Raw genomic sequence first — 7,428 nt, forward strand, 5'->3', positions numbered from 1 at the left:
AAAATCGACACATGTGCTGACATCACCATTATGTCAGATGTAACCTTCAGTAGAATTCCACGCCAACCAAAACTGACCCCTGTAAGCTTGCTGCTGCTGAGTCCGGAAAGGGAATTGAACTACAGAGGGAAGTTCATCACAAATGTGGCATACAAAGGATGTGAGTATTCCTTCAGTATCTATGTAGTTGAAGGACCACAAAATAGTGATCTGTTAGCCCGAAATGTTGCTCACAAACTCGAACTTATTTGCCGTGTGGATGAAACCAGCGTCTTTGGTTCATGTGGATTGGTTTAGTGTACCCCAATGAAAATAACATTGAAGGAGGATGTAAAACCATACTGATTGAGCACCGCACGCCGTGTTCCATTTCCTTTGTTACCCAAGGTCGAAGAACTAACAAGAATGGAAAAGGACGGAATCATACAAAAAGTTACTGAACCTACTGAATGGTGTGCCCCCATGGTACTGGTTGTGAAACGAAACGGCAAAATCCGTATTGTGTGGATTTCAAGAAACTGAATGAAGCAGTTAAAAGGGAGAATTTCATGCTTCCCAATCTGGACGACATCTTGCCTAAACTTTCTGGGGCAAGATATTTTTCTAAACTAGATGCTTTCAGTGGATTTTACCGAGTTCCACTACATGATAAATGCTGGAAACTCACCACTTTTATCACTCCGTAAGGCAGATTCTGTTTCAAAAGAGTTCCATTCGGTATAACTTCAGCATCGGAAATGTTCCAAAGAGAGATGTCCACTCTACTTCATGGACTTGAGAGCACAAAAGTCATCATGGACGATATTTTGATTTATAAAAATAAAAAGCCTGTGAGGAACATGATGCTCGTTCGAAGAAAACACTCGACAGAATCTTAGAATCTGGACTTAAATTAAACAAAGACAAGTGCGAAGTCAAGAAAACACAACTTGAGAACTTTGGACATATTATAAGCCAATAGGAAATTAGCCCAATCCTGCCAGAGTCAGTGTGATTAAGGAATTAGATGCACCAACAAACGTAAATGAGTTGCGCAGAGTGATCGGGATGGTCAGTTACTTAGGACGGTTTCTGTCAGACCTGTCAACCACAATGAAGCCCATCACATATCTCCTGAAGCCTGACATAGCATGGCGTTGGGGACTCTCACAACAGAACGCTTTTGATGTCAAGGAAATGCTCACCAAGACCCCGGTTTTGGCATTCTATGACGTTAGGAAGCCCATAGTAGTCAGTGCAGACACAAGTAGCTATGACCTTGGAGGAATACTCTTCCAACAGAAGGGCTCAGAATTGAAACCAATTGCATATTGTTCGCGGACAATGACGCAGGATGAGACTAAGTATGCCTAAATCGAAAAGGAATGCCTTGCTGGAGTCTGGACAGGTGAGAAATTTTCAAGATTCTTACTTGGAATGGATAGCTTCAAACTACTTACGGATCACAAACTATTATTCCCCTTGATTAACAGTCAAGATCTCGACAGAACACCAGTCAAATGCCAGCAACTACTGATGTTCCCGGAAAACTCATGGCTCTACCGAATACCCTGTCCAGAAGTCCGTCGAAGCAAACATACATAGACAAACAAACTGTTGAAGAAGTTGCTCTCTTTGTCAACTCTATCGTGGATTCCAAACTAGTGCCAGATAGAAAGCTTGACCAAATCAGGCAAGAAACCGAGCTTGACAGAGAACTGCAAGTCGTAATGGATTTGACAAGGCGTGGCTGACCAAACCACATCAACCCAGTTCCACAAATAGCCCAAGATTATTTTGCGTCACGAAATGAACTTTCAAATTTTGAAGGTATTTTACTGTTCCGTGTAAGGATAGTAATTCCAGGAAAACTTCGCAGTGAAACACTGGAAACTATATATAACGGCAACATGGGCATTTGAATGTGCCGTGAACGTGCATCAACGGCTGCATTGAACAAAACTACCCTGCCAGAGCGTCATTGGCAACGAGTTGCAGCTGACTTGTTCGAAATAGATGACAAGCGGTATATAGTTGTGATAGATTATTTTTCACGGTATGTGGAAATTGCATACTTACCCAGCATTACAAGTGACCAAGTTATTGGTAAACTGAAGAATATCTTTGCAAGATGAGGAGTTCCAGAAGTGTTATTTACAGATAATGGCACGCAATTTACTTCACAAACCTTCCAAATTATTGCCAAGGACTACAACTTCATTCAGCTATTCTCTAGTCCACACTACCCTCAAGCGAATGGTGAAACAGAATGCGGAGTGAAAATTGCCAAACATATTCTGAAACAGCCAGACATTTTCAAAGTTCTTATGGCATACAGGTCAACACCAATAGCAGCAACTGGAGTAAGACCTGCCGAACTGATCATGGGGAGAAGGATCCGCACAGCTCTTCCAGCAATGAACAACACACTGAGTCCTTGATGGCCAGATTTCAAGAAAATTCGCAGTCGTGATGAGGAAACAAAAGACTGATACCGTTTCTATTATGATAAACATCATGCCGTGCGACCACTACCTACACTGAGGGAAGGTGAAAGAGTCATGGTGAAACTTGACAACCAAAACATGTGGAACGATACTGGAACCATCAAGAGGTTTGACCCAGACCGGAGAACATGCATCATTGAAACTCCTCTTGTAACTGTACGCCGAAATTGGAGGCATGTGAAACTTGCGACCTCAAAATCTACCAGAAACCCTTATGTTCCAAACACAGCTGATCCGACCAACACTCTATTGGAGAACTTTAACATTGGTCCACCTGTGGAAGCCAATGTTAAGAAACCATTGAAACCAAGTGAACCGATTACACCACAACCCAGGAAACCAACCACAGTGACTCGATCTGGAAGAACCATAATCCGACCCGCACGCTATGGTGACTTTGTTCCACAGACAATTGTGCTTCAAATGTATTTTGTGATTTTGCTTTAACTGTACTGCATCATTTTAGGTAACTTGATACTTCTTAGCAAATACTCAAATTCAGTCATCTTTATCTAGTCAGTTAACGCGTCAAGACCATTTCCTTTTAAAAGAGGGAAAATGTTATAATAGAATCAGTTTATGTAAGAACTGTTTAATCATTTATTCATCTCATCTTATTCAGTTACATGTTTGAAAATATATAAAAACGTAGTGTCAGCTAGAACACGTGTTGGGTTGTTCCTTACATAGAAATCAGTCTGATTTCTTAACGTTATCCAGCTACCGGATTATCACAATAATCATGGTATTCTGTGATTTTTCATACCTGAATAAAATGGGGAAAATAAGAAGAGAAATATTACGATGAAAAAATATAGATCCCGGAAATTGTTCATTGCTGAGTTCGATGGACCGGCTCAAACTGATGTGGCTGAATAACAAGATAGAGATCTTTATTATTCAATCTCTCTCCCCCCCCCCCTTCGCTGTTTACATTCTTGGGTTGTTGTGACGTCATAAAGTGCAGATTATAAGTTCGATAAGCTAGACGGATTTTTCAAAAATGGACCTCTTTCGGCGTTAGTTAATTTCTCTAGGCATTTATATAATTTTGTTTTACAGATATCCTACTAAATCTTTCATAGACATACTGATAATATATATTTAGGTTTTCTATGTTGAAACACCTGTAACATAAGGTTATTTGTCATTGACCTGTTGCGGTTTAAAAATTGATCAAACGCAGAATATGCTTTTGTTCGTATATCGAATCAGTTAGGAGATATAAACAACATATACAAGCGATGATGGTATATTGCTACATAAATATGGAAAATCATACTGTTTGTCAAAATATTTAACTGAGGCGGTGGTCTAGAGGTTAGAGCGTTCGTCCCGCATTCGGAAGGCCGGGGTTAAAACAGGTAGTGACAGTTAATTCCATCGCCAAACGCTCGGCATTAGATGTGAATGTCACCTGCTTATGGTGTTTATATCTCTCAACTGTTTCAATACGCAAGAGCTTGTTCTGCGTATAGTCAGTTTTTAAATCGAGGTAAGCTACTGTCAAACAAGTTGATGGTACAGGGGTTTCAACAGTCTCGATTGAAGTCAGCATTTCGCAAATTCTATGGTCGTTATAACGATCTAGTTCGTCAATACAACATATCATTGGGTCAAATGCTGTCTTACGTGTTTCATACCGATTGTTAAGCCGTTCTTGGCACACTGATTTTGACTGCGGATAACTCCGTTTACCTGATCAGGATATAGGGCTCACGGCGGGTTTGACCGGTCGACAGGGATGCTTACTCCTCCTAGGCACCTGATCTCACCTCTGGTGTGTCCAGGGGTCCGTGTTTGCCCAACTATCTATTTTGTATTGCTTGTAGGAGTTATGAGATTGATCACTGTTCGTTATCTTCACCTTTCATATGAATGTCATGGGCCCTCACTGCTCATTAACCTAAGTGCCGAGTAGAGGTCTTTTGAAGCCCTTTACCGGTCTTGGTGACGTCTCCATATGAGTGAAAAATTCTCGAGAGAGACGTTAAACAAGATACAATCAATCAAAATATTTAAGTTGTTAGTTTGCGGTTAATGTCTTTATGTTCAGTAAACATTCAAATGTGAAACAGCTAAGGAAGGTCTGTACGTGCTCTTATTTTTTTAGGTCACCAGAATACATTTCTATTGAATGGAAAAATGAATAGGAATAAATATTACTAATAGATAAAACGTCGTGGATGTATCGAAATGTCGGATTGAAAAACACAGCAATATTTATTAGTAACCGTTTTTTAAAGATAAATTTTGCCTCATTTGAATACAAAAAGGAGCTCAATTCGTGCCCATGGGAAGTCCAACAGACTGTTGGAAGATCTGATCTCCAAAGACCACACAGATATTTTCGATGAGGAACTCCATCATCTTCTCGCTATCAATTTCTAAGTACCTGCTCGTAAATGTAGAATCAGAATGTTGCTTAGGTGGCAGGGGACAGTTTCTTTGGTTCTGAAACATGTGGATAGGGGGTATACATCAAAGTCAGATTATGACAGACTAATGAAAAATCATATTTCCCTTTTATGTCAATACTTGTACTTCATATTGGTGTAGTTGATAAATTATGACCCTAAATTACATGTAATCTGTACATAATGGTACTGGTGCAGAAAACATGCTCTGAGAAGGTGCCCCTTTTTTTGCTTTGAATTTCTCTCATTTGGGCTAATCCGCACCACCCCTACACCATCACAGTACCAAACATGGGGATTTAGACACTGTGCACAATCAAGAACCCTCTATGCCCTTCTCAAAAATCTACCTTTCATATGGGGCCATCCACCTTCCCTCTCAGCTACAGACCTTTTGCTGGACCATACATGTTTTCACCGGAATTTCTTCAGCAACTGACCGCGTGTCTTAGTTTGGTATTTGCACCCGCCTATATGCACGGAATCATGGTGACACCTACATGTTGTATATCAACATTTTTATTACGCACTCAGCTACATTTGACATGCATCCTAAAATTATTGTATACATTTTTACACATGTAATATCACTTCAAATAAGGGGTATTTCCATTTAAAAAAAAAAAGTTGACCAGGCCTATAGTGCAAAAGTGTCCCCTGCTACCTTAACAAAGTAATTTTGTGCACGACTATTCGCAAAATATGAATATTCCATATCTATTCATATCAAATGATTAACCAAGTGTCAGTTACATTCTGACATCTATTCATATCAAATGATTAACCAAGTGTCAGTTACATTCTGACATCTATTGATTTACTTTGTGTTAGTTACACTTTGATATCTATTGTTTTACTCTGTGTTAGTTACATTCTGAACATCTGATGATTTACTCTGAGTTAGTTACACTCTGACATCTATTGATTTACTCTGTGTTAGTTACACTCTGACATCTATTGATTTACTCTGTGTTAGTTACACTCTGACATCTATTGATTTACTCTGTGTTAGTTACACTCTGACATCTATTGATTTACTCTGTGTTAGTTACATTCTGACATCTATTGATTTACTCTGTGTTAGTTACACTCTGACATCTAATGATTTACTCTGTGTTAATTACACTCTGACATCTATTGATTTACTCTGTGTTAGCTACACTCTGACATATATTGATTTACTCTGTGTTAGTGACATTCTGACATCTATTGATTTACTCTGTGTTAGTTACACTCTGACATCTATTGATTTACTCTGTGTTAGTTACATTTTGACATCTATTGATTTACTCTGTGTTATATACACTCTGACATCTATTGATTTACTCTGTGTTAGTTACATTCTGACATATATTGATTTACTCTGTGTTAGTTACACTCTGAACATCTAATGATTTACTTTGTGTTAGTTACATTCTGACATCTAATGATTTACTCTGTGTTAGTTATACTCTGACATCTATTGATTTACTTTGTGTTAGTTATACTCTGACATCTATTGATTTACTTTGTGTTAGTTACATTCTGATATCTGTTGATTTATTCTGTGTTAGTTACACTCTGAACATCTATTGATTTACTCTGTGTTAGTTACACTCTGAACATCTGATGATTTACTCTGTGTTAGTTACACTCTGACATCTATTGATTTACTCTGTGTTAGCTACACTCTGACATCTATTGATTTACTCTGTGTTAGTTACACTCTGACATCTATTGATTTACTCTGTGTTAGTTACACTCTGACATCTATTGATTTACTCTGTGTTAGTTACATTCTGAACATCTGATGATTTACTCTGTGTTAGTTACACTCTGACATCTATTGATTTACTCTGTGTTAGCTACACTCTGACATCTATTGATTTACTCTGTGTTAGTTACACTCTGACATCTATTGATTTACTCTGTGTTAGTTACACTCTGACATCTATTGATTTACTCTGTGTTAGCTACACTCTGACATCTGTTGATTTACTCTGTGTCAGTTACATTCTGACATCTAATGATTTACTCTGTGTTAGTTACACTCTGACATCTATTGATTTACTCTGTGTTAATTACACTCTGACATCTATTGATTTACTCTGTGTTAGTTACACTCTGACATCTATTGATTTACTCTGTGTTAGTTACACTCTTACATCTATTGATTTACTCTGTGTTAGTTACATTCTGACATCTATTGATTTACTCTGTGTTAGTTACATTCTGACATCTATTGATTTACTCTGTGTTAGTTACACTCTGACATCTATTGATTTACTCTGTGTTAGTTACACTCTGACATCTGTTGATTTACTCTGTGTTAGTTACATTCTGACATCTATTGATTTACTCTGTGTTAGTTACACTCTGACATATATTGATTTACTCTGTGTTAGTTACACTCTGACATCTATTGATTTACTCTGTGTTAGTTACATTCTGACATCTATTGATTTACTCTGTGTTAGTTACATTCTGACATCTATTGATTTACTCTGTGTTAGTTACATTCTGACATCTATTGATTTACTCTGTGT

The sequence above is a fragment of the Ostrea edulis genome, chromosome 9, assembly GCF_947568905.1.
Source record: "Ostrea edulis chromosome 9, xbOstEdul1.1, whole genome shotgun sequence".
Taxonomy (NCBI): domain Eukaryota; kingdom Metazoa; phylum Mollusca; class Bivalvia; order Ostreida; family Ostreidae; genus Ostrea; species Ostrea edulis.